The sequence below is a fragment of the Scyliorhinus torazame genome, chromosome 8 (genome assembly GCF_047496885.1).
Source record: "Scyliorhinus torazame isolate Kashiwa2021f chromosome 8, sScyTor2.1, whole genome shotgun sequence".
Taxonomy (NCBI): domain Eukaryota; kingdom Metazoa; phylum Chordata; class Chondrichthyes; order Carcharhiniformes; family Scyliorhinidae; genus Scyliorhinus; species Scyliorhinus torazame.
Window position 1 is genome coordinate 131344773 of NC_092714.1, and position 15378 is coordinate 131360150.

Here is a 15378-nt window from a genome sequence, read left to right on the forward strand (position 1 = left end):
ACATAATAAGTTAAGAGAAAGAGGATAACAAAGGGAAAGATAGGGTCTATCAGACATGTACAAAGTGGCTTGAATCAGAAATGTGGGCAGGGTTCTCAATGAGGATTTTGCATCTGCCTTCACTAAGAAGAGGTATGATGCAGACATTCTAGTTAAAGAGGAAGAGTGTAAAATATTAGATACAATAAATGTAGTGAGTCACATGTCCCTCTTCCTCCTCCAGAATGTCGCCAAGCTGCTGAACCAGGTTGTGGAGGGCACAGCAGACCCTCAATTTATCATTCAATTTATCATGGCCAATCCATCTAACTAGCACATCTTTGGACTGTGTGAGGAAACTGAATACCCAAAGGAAATCCACGCAGACACGGGGAGAAAGTGCAAACTCCACACAGACGGTCTGGGGGTTGTACTGCAGAGCACCACCAGAGCAGTCCAGTACCTCAGCAGATCCCCCAAGATTCAACCCGTCATCCTGGGGGGATCCTTGAAGATGTCGGGGATCTTCAAATGTCCCAGGATGTAGCTGTCATGCACACTGTCTGGGAAGCATACACAGATGCATGATCCAGCGGTGGTGGTTACACATGAGTTGAACATTCAAAGAGTGGAACTCCTTCCTGTTAATGAAGGGCACTCCCTGATGCCCCAATCTGCGCAAGGTGACATTCGTGCAGCCAGTTACCTCCTGGACCTGGTGGAAAATCCTGCTGCCTGGGCATCTTGGTAGGTTTTGTCCAGCTCAAAGTTAATTCAGTCTAATGCCCAGGCATGTAGGACATCCGTAACCTCACAATGCACGTGTGGGCTGTAGCTTGTGATATGCTGCACAAGACCTGGCATGAACTGGTTGCATAGACGTTGAGGGCTTTGGTGACCTTCACAGCCACCTGGAGCAGGTGTTCTCCTCTATGTCCTCTGCGACGACATGGCACAGGTGCTGCACTATCCTTTTGTTGAGATGGAGTCTCCTGCGGCAAAAACTGTCCGTCAACTCCTCGAAAGACCAATGATACCTGTATCGGCCATTGCTTGCGCTCTGGGTTCCTTCTCGGCCTGATGGGCGCCGAGTATTCAGGGTGTGGGGCGGCCCCCTACACATGGGATGCCGCCTCCGCCTGGGTTGCCACCAGCACCATGAGGGCACCCTCTACGGGACCGACAACACCAGCCATATTGTTCTATCTGTAAGGAGTTGGAGAAGGAGAGAGAGATCGACAATCAGTTTGGTCTTCCAACCCTGGGCCCACAAATCCTCCAAGCCTCCCCCACCCTTATGTGTCTCGCCTTCTTTGTGTGCCTTCCAGTGAGCCAATTGTGCTGTGGAACCTTGCTCCGCACAATCACCCCTGGCCACATGAGGAGCCCGTGGACCCCAGAATCCTGCCGGGAACATCAGGGGACCATGCTCAGGTGCCCTTCCCTGATCCACACATTTAACCTTTGATGGCAATGATATCCCCAGTGCTGAAGCTCAGTTCTTGAGTGTTGGATTGTTGGCTGCTGCCTTTATGGTGCTGGTGCTTCTAGAGTTCAGGCAAACTGTTCAAGCTTCAAAGCTTAATTGAAATGCAATGAAATACTGTCCATGTGGAGTTTGCACATTCTCCCCGTTTCTGCGTGGGTTTCACACCACAACCCAAAGATGTGCAGGTTGGGTGGATCGGCCACGCTAAAATTGCCCCTTAATTGGAAAAAAAAGTTGGGTATTCTAAATTTTTAAAAAAGAAATGCGATGTAATAATCATCGTCTGAGACATGGCACGTGTACCCACGAAAAGCCACGAGAATATTTTGTTTATCAAGGGTCAACAATAACAAAGATTTGAAAATCATCTACGTAACATTTCACATATCAATTAACCATTAAACAAGGAAACGTCCATATATACAAAGGTATATCAGCTCATTTTCACATTACAAACCACCCGGTATCACCTCTCGCAGGTTCCTCAACAGAAATGGAGGACAAGACTGAGACTGTGTTATCATGTCCAGAACTGTGTAGTAGAAATGATCCGTCCATCAACGTGTTCCATGTATCAGTGCCGTTCTCCGTCTAGGAGCCACAGCTGTGCAGATCCTCCCACACGGTCCAATGTCACCGGAATCAAATCCTGGCATCCACAAATTCCACCGGCGCTCAAAATGCAGTTGAATATCCTCGTCTTCCAGCGTGTTTAGCCCGCGGTGACGTGCCAGTTACTTGCAGCACCCACTCCACCAGTTACAAAAGCATCAGCAATTGGCAAAAGCATTTCTTCAATGGTGTCTTTAGGTGGTCTATTTGGATCAATGTCACGCACCAGGTCCTGCAGTGTCTTCTTGCTTCCAACCGGATTACCTTCTGGACTCATACGTCCCCTGAACCCGGTGTTCCAGGATGAAGTAACTTCGGAAAAATTGTCCTTCTTTCCGGAGACAGAAAAGGAAGGAAAGGCCAACAGCAACCCACAGGCATCTGCAGCCACCAGCAGGAGCAAGCAGCAGACACAACCTGCAACTGTAAAGTGCTCTCACAACTAACAGGGCTAATTCCTTATTAGCAATAGTATTCAGCTGTGAAGCTAGGGGCCGCTCCCAGTCAAACGGAGTTAAAGTGACCTTCAGCATAGAACCAAGAACAGGGCCCTGCCCCAGAATTGTTCGGTAGGACAGACAGGCTGCAGCTGTAGTTGCCCCCCTCCAACTCTCGAGCAGTGGGGCAGTAGCTCCGGTGCCCTTGAGCTGCATGCAAGAAAATGGATATGGCTATTCACCTTCTTAATTCCCCTCAGCAGCCAGTGCTCCAGCTTCACATTTTAAAAAAGGAGTACTGAACGATGTCCATGTGATTTCTTGCTGAGGAGCCAGCGAATTCTGGGAGGCCAATACATTTGACTTCAATCTCGCTAATTAGATGGAAATTAAATCAATGCAAATGAGGGTTAATGATGTGCTCACCATATTTGGCATGATCCGGTATTCGCCATCGGGGGTGGGATTTACCGGCTGTTCACGCTGGCGGGAAATTCCGGCCCCATGCAGGCGCATGGGTTTCCCGTGACAAGGGGTGCAGTCAACATGAAATCCCATTGACAATGGTGGGACCGGTAGATCCCACTGGCGGGCCGCCTCTGCCGCGGAAAAACAGGCGTCGGTAAATTCCACCCAGGGAGTGGGCCAGTTTATAATAATAATAATCTTTATTGTCACAAGTAGGCTTACATTAACACCGCAATGAGGTTACTGTGAAAAGCCCCTCGTCGCCACATTCCGGCGCCTTTTCGGGTATACAGAGGGAGAATTCAGAATGTCAAAATTATCCAACAGCACATGTTTCGGGACTTGTGGGAGGGACTCGGTGCACCCGGAGGAAACCCACGCAGACACAGGGAGAACGTGCAGACTCCACGCAGACAGTGACCCAAGCCGGGAATCGAACCTGGGACCCTGGCACCTTGAAACAACAGTGCTAACCACTGTGCTACCTTGCTGCCCTATGATAGGAAACTCGATTTTGGCCTTTCCCTCTATTTAACCGGCGTCCAAATCTGCGCTGGGCGCAACACAGTGGTTAAATCATGACCATTGTCATGGGTTTCAGCAGCAGATTGACTGAGGCAGGGACGGAGTTGGGCAAAGTAGACGGTCTGGATAATGGTGCATATACTTGGTCGGAATCTTACCTCAATGTCCAAAATGACACCAAGGGTGCAAATGGTCCAGTTCAGCTTTAGTTCAGTGGTAAGGGAGGGGAATGGAGTCGGTGGTTAGGGAACAGAATTCATGGAGGACATTGCAGGCGATGGATATCGGCCAAGCATCGTGTCAAATGAGACATTACAGGATAGAAACTTACAGGATACTGTGAGGCCTGGATAGAGTGGACATGGAGAGGATGTTTCCACTTGTAGGAAAAACTAGAACCAGAGGACACCATCTCAGACTAAAGGGACGATCCTTTAAAACAGAGATGAGGAGGAATTTCTTCAGCCAGAGGGTGGTGAATCTGTGGAACACTTTGCTGCAGAAGGCTGTGGAGGCCAAATCACTGAGTGTCTTTAAAACAAGGTCGGCCGTGTTGGGTCCCGAAGGTTGGCAGGTTGATAAAAATGGGTCCCCGGAGAAAAAGTTTGAAAAACACTGTTTTAATGTATTGGCTCACCTCATTCTTTTTCCCGAAATAAATCCCTTCACTCCTCCCTGTGTTCAATTTTGTCTGTTTGTTTCACCAGTTTTTTGATGTCCTACTGGAATCTGTCATTGTCCTTGTGGTTCATCACATTTCTGGTTCTGTGCCATTGTCAAATTTTGAAATTATGCCAAAATTCAGGTTATCAATATATGTCAAAAAGATGGCATATATCCCTTTAGTCTGACAAGCAACCCGTTCACAACTGCTCACTACTTTCTGTGCCTTAGTGAATTCTTTGTCCATGCCGACACCTACCCTTATTCCCGTGGCCTTCAATTTTATGAACAAGTCTACTATCTGGTAATTTATCAAGCACCTTTTGAAAATTCAGATACACGATATCAACCGCAGTATCCAGTTCCACCCTTTCCATTACTTCAAAGAACTTGATCAACAGATTCAAAAATGATTTACTTTTAAGCAATTTGTATTCAATTTCATCTATCAGTCCATATTTTTCCAAGAACAAATTAATTTTGTTCCGGGTTAATGCCTTTGAAAGTTCCAATTGCCAACATTAGGCTATGTGACCTGTAACTGCTAGGTTTATCCTTCCCGCTTCTTTGGAACAGATGTGAAACATTTGTAATCCTCCAGGTCTCTGGCACTGCTTCAATATCTGACAAATATGGGAAGATTGTTGACAGAAGGATGAATTATCCGCCGGCAGATTTCCCGTTTCGCCGGCAGCTTACCCTGCCCGTGGGTTTCCCAGCAGCATGGGATGTCTATAATGGGAAATCCCATTGGCCCACAGCGGGAACGGAGAACCGCACATCCAGTGACAGCGTGCTTCCAAAAATGCACGGCTGAGGAGGTGGAAAATTTACCCCAGAGCCTCTGCAATTTCCATCTTTACTTTCTTCATCAGCCTAGATATGTCCTGCCCACACTAGGTGACTTCCCTACTTTAAGAGGTATCAACATTTTAAGTTCCCTCTCTTTCGCGATTTTTATCCTTCCAATTTATAATTACCCCTTTACTGTGATGTAGGCAGCTTTCTCTAGTGAAGCCAAATAGATCCAGGGACAGCGGGAGACCTGGCATTCAATAGGTAGTGGAGCAGCTGTGGTGACACCCTGGGCCTGTGCATAGTCAATTCCAGACCCACTTGACCCACTTGAAATTAACTTTTATTTAAAAAACCCAAGGTCTTCAGCTGCCCATTAAATACAGTCACCAGGTTGTAGATTTAAGAACAATTAACTTTATTAACAATAACTATATTTAAATAGGCAACAAATACAACTGGTTAACTACTATTGAATCTCTACCCCCCCCCCCCAAATCCTCTTTTAATTCATCTCACTCTTCACACAGAACATAAGAACTAGGAGCAGGAGTAGGCCATCTGGCCCCTCGAGCCTGCTCCACCATTCAATGAGATCATGGCTGATCTTTTTAGGACTCAGCTCCACTTTCCGGCCCGAACACCATAACCCTTAATCCCTTTATTCTTCAAAATACTATCTATCTTTATCTTAAAAATATTTAATGAAGGAGCCTCAACTGCTTCACTGGGCAAGGAATTCCATAGATTCACAACCCTTTGGGTGAAGAAGTTCCTCCTAAGCTCAGTCCTAAATCTACTTCCCCTTATTTTGAGGCTATGCCCCCTAGTTCTGCTTTCAGCCACCAGTGGAAACAACCTGCCCATATCTATCCCATCTATTCCCTCCATAATTTTATATGTTTCTATAAGATCCCCCCGCATCCTTCTAAATTCCAACGAGTACAGTTCCAGTCTACTCAATCTTTCATAGATTACTTTAATAGAATTTACAGTGCAGAAGTAGGCCATTCGGCCCATCGAGTCTGCACCAGTTCTTGGAAAGAGCACCCTATCCAAGGTCAACACCTCCACCCTATCCCCATAACCCAGTAATTTTGGACACTAAGGGCAATTTATCACGGCCAATCCACCTGACCTGCACAACTTTGGACTGTGGGAGGAAACCGGAGCACCCGGAGGAAACCCACGCACACACGGGGAGGATGTGCAGACTCTGCACAGACAGTGACCCAAGCGGGAATCGAACCTGGGATCCTGGAGCTGTGAAGCAATTGTGCTATCCACAATGCTACCGTGCTGCCCTTAATCTCTCCTCATAATGCAACCCCTTCAGCTCTGGGATTAACCTAGTGAATCTCCTCTGCACACCCTCCAGCGCCAGTACGTCCTTTCTCAGGTAAGGAGATCAAAACTGAACACAATACTCCAGGTGTGGCCTCACTAACACCTTATACAATTGCAGCATAACCTCCCTAGTCTTAAACTCCATCCCTCTAGCAATGAAGGACAAAACTCCATATGCCTTCTTAATCACCTGTTGCACCTATAAACCAACTTTTTGAGACTCATGCACTAGCACACCCAGGTCTCTCTGCACAGCGGCATGTTTTAATATTTTATCATTTAAATAATAATCGCTTTTGCTATTATTCCTACCAAAATGGATAACCTCACATTTGTCAACATTGTATTCCATCTGCCAGGCCCTAGCCCATTCACTTAACCTATCCAAATCCCTCTGCAGACTTCCGGTATCCTCTGCACTTTTTGCTTTACCACTCATCTTAGTGTCGTCTGCAAACTTGGACACATTGCACTTGGTCCCCAACTCCAAATCATCTATGTAAATTGTGAACAATTGTGGGCCCAACACTGATCCCTGAGGGACACCACTAGCTACTGATTGCCAACCAGAGAAACACCCATTAATCCTCACTCTTTGCTTTCTATTAATTAACCAATCCAATTAAACCAATTAATTGGAGGCCCAGGTGTGAGCAGTTGGGCCAATTAACAAACCAATTAACAATTCTATGTTCTATAACACTAAGGGTATTCAAATGGTCATTGGATAGACATATGGACGATTAGGGGATAGTGTAAATGGGCTTTAGAGTGGTTTCACAGGTCGGTGCAACATCGAGGGCTGAAGGGCCTGTACTGCGCTGTAATGTTCTATGTAATGTTCTATGTTCTATGTTCTCTATCCATGCTACTGCTTTACCTTAAATGCCATGCATCTTTATCTTATGCAGACACACACACAGACAAACACAGAGGGGTAAGAGGGGTGTAAAATAATGATGAAAAAGGATGAGTCTTTGCTTCAGATAGAAATCTTCAAGTTAGTTTCTTCTTAGTTGAGAAGTTCAGAAGGCTGGTATCTTTTCTTTTAGCTTGTAATGGTTTTTACTGTCGACTCACAGAAATAGCAGGCAACCAGCATTTGAGAAAGAGACACCGCTTCTTCTCTAAAGATCGAGAAGCTTCTGCCTTCAGGCAGTAGGCAAGAGAGAGAGAGAGAGAGCTGCTTCCGCCTTGAGGACCCAGTGGCTTCTTTCAGGTTCTCTCTGAAAACCCCCATCTGACAGGAACAATTGCTGTCAGTTGCCAGGCAGGATACTGCCCCTGGCCAATCCATTGGCCACCAGCCAAGCACTTGAAATAATCCCCTCCAATCTCTTGGATGCCATAAAGTCTAGGTTCTTCTGCCCAAAATACAAAACTTTATAACACAGTGTACTATTTTGACACTTTGAGTTCCTTACTTCCTCTGCTTGTCTCCAATAATGATCCAGGGACCAAAAACAATGAAGAGAAAATTAAATAAATAGGATCTAAGGGAATCAACAGGAAGGGCCCTTACACAGCTGACAGCCCAGAATGCTGCAGTAACACTAAAATACTCACGTATAGGTTGGAGATGCAATGCTCAAACTATATAGTGTCCTGGTCAGATGTCAACTTGAGCACGATCCAATACAGCTTTGGTGGTGGAGGTGGGATGGAGACATTCAGGTCCTGGGTACAATGTAAAGAACAGCCAAAGGCTGACCATTAGCTTCAGAGGATTGAGTTTTGAGGTAAGGTCAGAAAAAGCTTGGACTTTTCCGTCCTAATAGGAGATGACTAAGGAAAAACCTCATAGCACCTTCGAATTTTGCAACATTGAAGAGACCATTTGACTGCTACAAATATCATTTCTGGACTAATTATTCTCTTGTGTTTAGCAACAACATTATGAGCCATGAGTGGACCCTTTGTTCCACATGGCCAGGGGTTTACTATACAATACATCGATGCATGCTAATAAAGCTCCTCATTGTGTACATTAGATGGTGTAGTCCCACAATTGTCCTCATCTGCATTCCTCCTATCTTCTGAAAAGCAGCTTAATGTACTCTCTAGTGAAAGGAGGTGAACTGAAGACAAACAAGTTAGCTTATTTAACATACAATGTGAGGGTATAACAGGGGCTCATATTCATAACTTAATTCTGAGGGAGTATGGCACTATCGACAGAATCACCTTTTAGAAGAGATGTTGAACTGAGGCCATGTTGGTCCTCTCAGGTGGATTTCTAAGATTCCAAGATGCTGTTAGAAGATGAGCAGGTGTGTTCTCTCTCATGTGACCTGGTCAATATTTATCCCCCAGCCGACAGCATTAAAACAGATGATCTGGTCATTTATCGCATAGCTGCTCGGGGAATCTTGCTCTGCACAAATTGACTTCCCAGGAAACAGATTATCCCTCCTGTCCAACTGCTCACACCTGGGCCTCCAGCAAAGTAACAGACAACCTCTGGACTCTCTTTGCCCCTCTTAGAGCCAATCACACCTCTTGTTGTTGCTAACTTGTGGTTGGTTCAATTGGCTCTGTTTTATAACCTTTGCTCTAGAGTCGCCAGGTATCTTTATGATACCACCACGAGGTTCAAGTTCAAGTAATGATCAATAACTCAATACACCAATTAGTAAGATTCAAATCAAAGCACATTGATTATACACAGTAAATCGCTACTCATGCATAAACTCTACTTTCTAGGCTATTTCTAAAACTAACAGGCCTATACTTAGCTTCGGACTGGCCCTCCAGGTCAGGGGAACAAATGGCCTTTCGTTCGGGTTCTGAGTCTGCGGGATTCAAAAGCTGGTATGGACTGGTAGCTAGGAGCTCCTATCTCGTAGTGAGCGTTGACTTAAGACTTACGTTCTTGGAGGCAGCTGGACAGGTCACTGTCAAGGGTTGCTTCGCATTGCTGAGTGACCCTGTCAAGAAGGACGATTTGAACTTGGGGGTTTACTTTATAGTCCCCAGGGGCTTCCCGCCTTTCGGGGCGGACCCCGTACCTGGCTTCAAGTGATTGGATTTTGTTCCAATTGCTTGGTTTGATTTCTCCAATACTGGAACGGTTCCCTGATCGATGGGCGGTCTTTAGGTGTCCGTTAACCTCTTTTGTGTTGGCTCCTGCTGGCGCCGAGGAGTCTGGCTTGGCCTTGTTTACCTTAAATGTTTTGATTGTTCCTGGGGATCGCTCATTAGTATGTAGATGGCTGCTACATTATTATGCCGATGGTTGCTGGTATCGATGCTGTCTGGGCTTTTGCAGAGTCTAATACACAGTAAACTTGCACCTGCTAGTTTTTGCCTGTGTTGGCTGAATTTCCCTTCAGCCTTTGCTGTTCTCCATTTTACGTCAGGAATTGGCCAACTCAGGTGGCTACATTGTGAACTGTGCAGCCACAACACACTCCCCGTTAAGAGGTGCTGGCTGCCTTTAAGTGTCCCCATACCTTCCCCACCCTGTCAAAAGAAACTTGCGGCTAAAGGGTAGTGTGGTTGGTGTTGGATGCTCACCTGGCACATTATAATGAGTCACGTCCGTGAATTTCACATTGTCCTCATACCCATATGATCAGCCCCACCCCCACTCTCAGGGCACTGCGAGTCAGCCTGCTGCATTGACTACACACTCAACATCTTAAAATGAATTCTTTGCATAGTGAATCACAAGTATTATTAATAACAGAAATCGGCTTCACTAAATAGTTAAGATTGTTATAGTGAGAATGTTATGCAGCTTGAAATGAGTGGATAAAGCATGTAGAGTGAAGTTAGTAGAGCTTTGGTTGTCCTGAAGTTCTGAAAGGCACTTCTATAAATGCAACGTTATTTTGTTACTATCTACAGGATAACTAACAAGAGCAGCTAGGGCACATGGTTAAGACTGCTGCCTACAGCGATGAGGACCCGGGTTCGATCCATGCCCCGGATCACTGTCTGTGTGGAGTTTGAACATTCTCCCCGTGTCTGTGTGGGTTTACCCCCACAACCCAAAGCTGTGCAGGTTAGGTGGATTGGCCACACTAAATTGCCCCTTAATTGGGAAAAAAATAATTGGGTACTCTAAATTTATTTTAAGAAACAAGAGCAGGAATCCTGGGCTATTTCCCCCCCCCCCCTAAATTTATTTTAAGAAACAAGAGCAGGAATCCTGGGCTATTTCCCGCCCCCCCCCCTCTAAATTTATTTTAAGAAACAAGAGCAGGAATCCTGGGCTATTTCCCCCCCCCCTCTAAATTTATTTTAAGAAACAAGAGCAGGAATCCTGGGCTATTTCCCCCCCCCTAAATTTATTTTAAGAAACAAGAGCAGGAATCCTGGGCTATTTCCCCCCCCCCCCCTAAATTTATTTTAAGAAACAAGAGCAGGAATCCTGGGCTATTTCCCCCCCCCCCCTAAATTTATTTTAAGAAACAAGAGCAGGAATCCTGGGCTATTTCCCGCCCCCCCCCTAAATTTATTTTAAGAAACAAGAGCAGGAATCCTGGGCTATTTCCCCCCCCACCCCCCAATTAACTCTGGATGATCTGGTGATCAAATCTGCAACCTTTCTGGTCTGTCCCTTGCCCAGTCAGCCTTTCCTCAGTTGAAAACCACTGTCTTGTGATGCTCACAGGAGTTAATTATTAACAGTTTGAAACCTTTATACAGGTCATTAAGTGCTAAAGCCTTTTCAAGGTGAACCACTGCTGGTTTAATACACTGCTGATTCAGCTTTGCCCTTGTCTCAAAGGTATTGTATTGGAGGTCTTGTTTCCTCTGATCTCACTTCTCATTGTTTGATTTTAAAAGACACTGGTAACAGAGTGCACAGTTGATGAGAGTTGAATTAGGAGGCAGAAGTAGGTGATGTCAGGGTCCTAATTGTCTCGCTGGAGACTCATCCATCATCGTCACCCTGGGGGTTGCAATATCGGGTCCCCTGGTGCGTAAAGTGACATGTCCAGACTTGAATTGGAAATGGGTTTCCCCAATCGCTGGACACATTCACCTCAGCACGGACTGTCCTTCAGGCCTTGGGTGACAAAGAGAGTGAGGGCAAGAGATAAACCTGAATGTGTAGTTCAATAAACTGAGCAGAGGCACAGTCGACCGGGAAATGATTTTATTCACCGTTTCGTTCCGGACTGAGAGAAATGGGTCTTCACCAGCAGACAAATTAACTTTGTGCCTAGCAACCTAAGTGTAAACCCACTCTGGCCAGACGAGTTATGTTTTCAAATGCTCCCCGAAGATTTAATGAGCAGTGGCCTAATTCCAACAGAACCCAGGGAGACTCCTGTCTGCTGAAGTCATTTAATGGTACATGCTCGCTCTCTCTCTCGCTCTCTCTCTCTCACTCACTCACACATTCTCTCCAGAGAGTAGGAAGGAGATTAGAATGTAGTTGTAGAATACACTGTGATGACCACAGAATTATAGCTTTCACATCTTAACGTTCTCAACAGCAGATTTCTTTGTCCCTTTACTGCAGGGTGCCTGGAACTGTGCTCAGAGAAACAGACGGTAAGATGTTTAGATGTTTGCCTGTAAGATCACTGTTTGGTCTATAAAGTCCGATCATTTCTTCAGTTTTGTGAAAGAGCCAAGCAGTTTGGCCCCTGTGTGTCTCCCTTGTTCAGTTGCCCGGGTGCAATGTGTACTGGTAAAGGCTTTGCTTCTCAGGAAGGTTTGCGACTGTTGAGATTGTCACAATCCAGGAATTTCACATTAAGGAATCCACAATAATGAAAACAAAGCCCAGGTATTAGCCAATTAAATTAGGGGTAAGAGGCAGCAGAGAATAGGTTTGTACTGTCTGCTAAAATATCAAATTTGTAGTTAGATAAGAAAAGATAAAGCAGTTGTTTGAAACCGCATTATCGGTGTTTCTCTTTGACTAAGTTCTTCCTGCTGTACTTTTAACGGGAGAATTTCATATGGCTTTGTGGCTGCATTTGTTTTATTCGTTTTATTTCAGTGACATACGATAGTAAGATCAACAATATCTTTCACATCTTTAGAAGGTCTGCTAATTGTGAATCATTTAAATCCCAAACGTCTTCCCACACTATAGTGAAAAATGAGATAAATCTGTCATACTTTGGTAAAATGTAACATGAGAACGAATGTCTCCTTATGGATTGTGTGAGACAAATCCATAGAAATATTAATACAGTGATAGGTATGTAGAGATCTTGTTAAATAACTGCATCCCATAACAATTATATGGGGAAAATGGTTGTCACCTGAAAAATAAGCATTGTGAGAGTTTTTGCTTGTGTTTTAGTGTGTATAAATGCTTTATGACTGGAAGATTTAATTGATTGAATTTGCCATTGAGCATTTTATTTACTGGGCAGATTTATTTCCTGGATTTGTGTGAGGCTTTATCCATTCAATGGGACAATGGCTTTGCAGTGGAGAGTCTTGGACGAGCTGGGAAAACCCTCTCGATCTCCTGCACGTTTGGTGCTACGTCAAGTGAATGGTGCTGTGACACGGTGAACTGTGTTCGCCTCACACAGCCATACATCAGCAAGCCTAAAAAAAATTCACCTGTTCCACTTGATGCTGAAGAAATATGTGAGGATACACAAGCCCAAAGCTGTTCAAATGTTAAGCTGGCTTGAGTCAATTTGTAGAAGTTTCTCAATTTAGAGAAATTCAGAACTTTGGTTTCAGTTTGACCTGCGTCGAATTGCTCACTTGCTAAGAGTGACAGGGTCATTGTCCAACTTGTTCCTGCTAACCCCACTTGCTGAGAAAACATATTGGCAATTTGGGTGCACACTGATGACGATTTTCTCACCATCATGATCATTTAATTTACACTACGTATTCTTGATATATGCTGCTGAAAGCACAAATTACAAATATTAACCCCATTGTGTAAAAACATGACTACTGTGTGCTGTTTCATTTAGTGAACCATTTTTTCTGCCAGTAAGGAGAATCACAGAGTCATAGAATCCCTACAGTGCAGAAGGAGGCCATTTGGCCCATCCAGTCTGCACCGACCCTTCAAAAGAGCACTCTGTCCATGGCCACTCCTCCATGCCCTATCCCCGTAACCCCATAACCTAACCGTCTTTTTTATTTTTTAAAATAAATTTAAAGTACCCAATTCTTTTTTTTCCAATTAAGGGCCAATTTTAGTGTGACTAATCCATCTACCATACACATCTTTGGTTTTTGTGGGTGAGACCCACGCAGACGCGGGGAGACTGTGCAAACTCCACATGGACTGTTACCCGGGGCCGGATCAAACTTCATAACCTAACCTACACATCCCTGGACAATAAGGAGAATTTATCATGGCCGATCCACCTAACCTGCACATCTTTGGACTGTGGGGAGGTGGCAGATGATCAAGTCTGTGGGTTGGTCAGGTACTGTAGTTGGGTGGTTGTGGGTGTGGTCACGTGGTCAGGAGTTCCAATCGGTTGGTCAAGGGTGTCATCAGGGGGGTCAGTGAATGTAGTTGGTGGTTGGGGAAGGGGGTAGTCAGGGAGTCAGGAGTGTAGTCAGGTAGGTCAGGGGATTAATCAGGAGTAGTCAGCAGGTCAGGGGTTAGTCAGGGGATCAAGGGGTAGTCAAGGCATCGAGGGCAGTCTGGGTGTCAGGAAGAATAGTCAAGATGTCTGGGGGGTTAATCAAGGGGATCAAGCAGGGAGTTGGTTGGGATGAATGTTAATGATTGGGTTATATAGTAATCCTGGAGTTCCACTCGGCTTTTACCCATTTCCTGAGTAATTCTCCAGGTAAGTACTTCGCAGCTTTCTGAAGTCTTTGACTGTAACTCAATGTTCAAAACATTCTGGGGCCAGAGGAATTGCCCAACAGAAGATGAAAGTTCCCAGGAAATTCCCAATGATTCTTTGCACCAAGGCTTCCACAGGCTCCACGGAGACCCAAATATTTGGGTCCATGTTTCCCAGCTGGAGTATTGTGTGCTTCATCAGAATGTTGAACAAATGTTGCATTTAAACAGCACCTTCAACCCAGTAAAACATCCCATGATGCTTCATTAGAACGTTATCAGCGAAAAATTGGTCAAAGAGGTGGATTTTCAAGGGGAATGAGTGATGGAAAGACAGAGAGGTTCAGGGAGGGAATTTTAGAGTTTGGGATTGGAATAGTTGACGGCAGAGGAACCAATGATGAGGCGAAGAGAATGCTGGAGGCCAGAGTAGGAGCAATGTGGAGGCCTCGGATGGTTGTCAGGCCAAGAGGAGGATAAAGATATAATGAAAGAATCCAAACTTCTACCCCAGTGCTTGCACCACATTTGAATATTGATTTTGTACGATGTGAGTTACTCTGGATTTGCATGCGGAGATTGTTAGTTTTGGCCTTTGTTGCTTCTCAGCACCTACATAGAATAGAAAGGATTTCCAAAATGAGTGCAGCTGCACTTTATTAATATCCTGACTGTCTTTGAATCATTCAGACAGCTATTAGAGTCCATGGGGAGCCTCATTGTTAAAGCAATTTCCTATCAAACCGAATCTTAGCATTCCATATAGGAGCAGAAACCATCAGAAATTGAAACAAGTTATTATTACTGCAAAAGGCCTTACAGGATAATGATCGGCTGACAGTAATTTAGTCAGATAAAACCTCAAGATTTTTACAGATGGCACAGATCCTACAACTAAATAATTGCTCCGAACTCCTCCTCCATACTGAGCGAATGCTGCATTGTCAGAAGTGATGCCTTTCACGTGGGGTAGTAAATCAAGGCCCCGCCTATAATGGGCAGCACGGTAGCTTTGTGGCTAGCACAATTGCTTCACAGCTCCAGGGTCCCAGGTTCGGTTCCGGCTTGGGTCACTGTCTGTGCGGAGTCGGCACATCCTCCCCGCGTGTGCATGGGTTTCCTCCGGGTGCTCCGGTTTCCTCCCACAGTCAAAAGATGTGCAGGTTAGGTGGATTGGCCATGATAAATTGCCCTTAGTGTCCAAAATTGCCCTTAGTGTTGGGTGGGGTTACTGGGTTATGGGGATAGGGTGGCGATGTTGACCTTGGGTAGGGTGCTCTTTCCAAGAGCCGGTGCAGACTCGATGGGCCGAATGGCCT

General features: G+C 45.2%; 1 protein-coding gene and 1 long non-coding RNA gene across 3 annotated transcripts in view; one reads left to right on the top strand and one right to left on the bottom strand.

The window, feature by feature from the left end:
• The window catches only part of LOC140428112 (E3 ubiquitin-protein ligase Midline-1), a 572352-nt gene that overhangs the window by 196533 nt on the left and 360441 nt on the right, over nucleotides 1–15378 (top strand). The window contains exon 1 of one of the 2 annotated variants that reach the window (XM_072514188.1): nucleotides 11709–11823. The exons of the other annotated variant lie outside the window; for it this stretch is intronic. The gene's annotated coding sequence lies outside the window, so the exon portion shown is untranslated. Of the gene's footprint in view, nucleotides 1–11708; nucleotides 11824–15378 lie in introns of those variants that run through there. 2 annotated transcript variants of the gene reach the window in all.
• Nucleotides 1–15378, bottom strand: part of LOC140428114 (uncharacterized) — a 112708-nt gene that overhangs the window by 20342 nt on the left and 76988 nt on the right. Inside the window, exon 3 of the long non-coding RNA XR_011948711.1 lies at nucleotides 7882–7992. This is a non-coding gene — a long non-coding RNA (uncharacterized lncRNA). The remainder of the gene's footprint in view (nucleotides 1–7881; nucleotides 7993–15378) is intronic.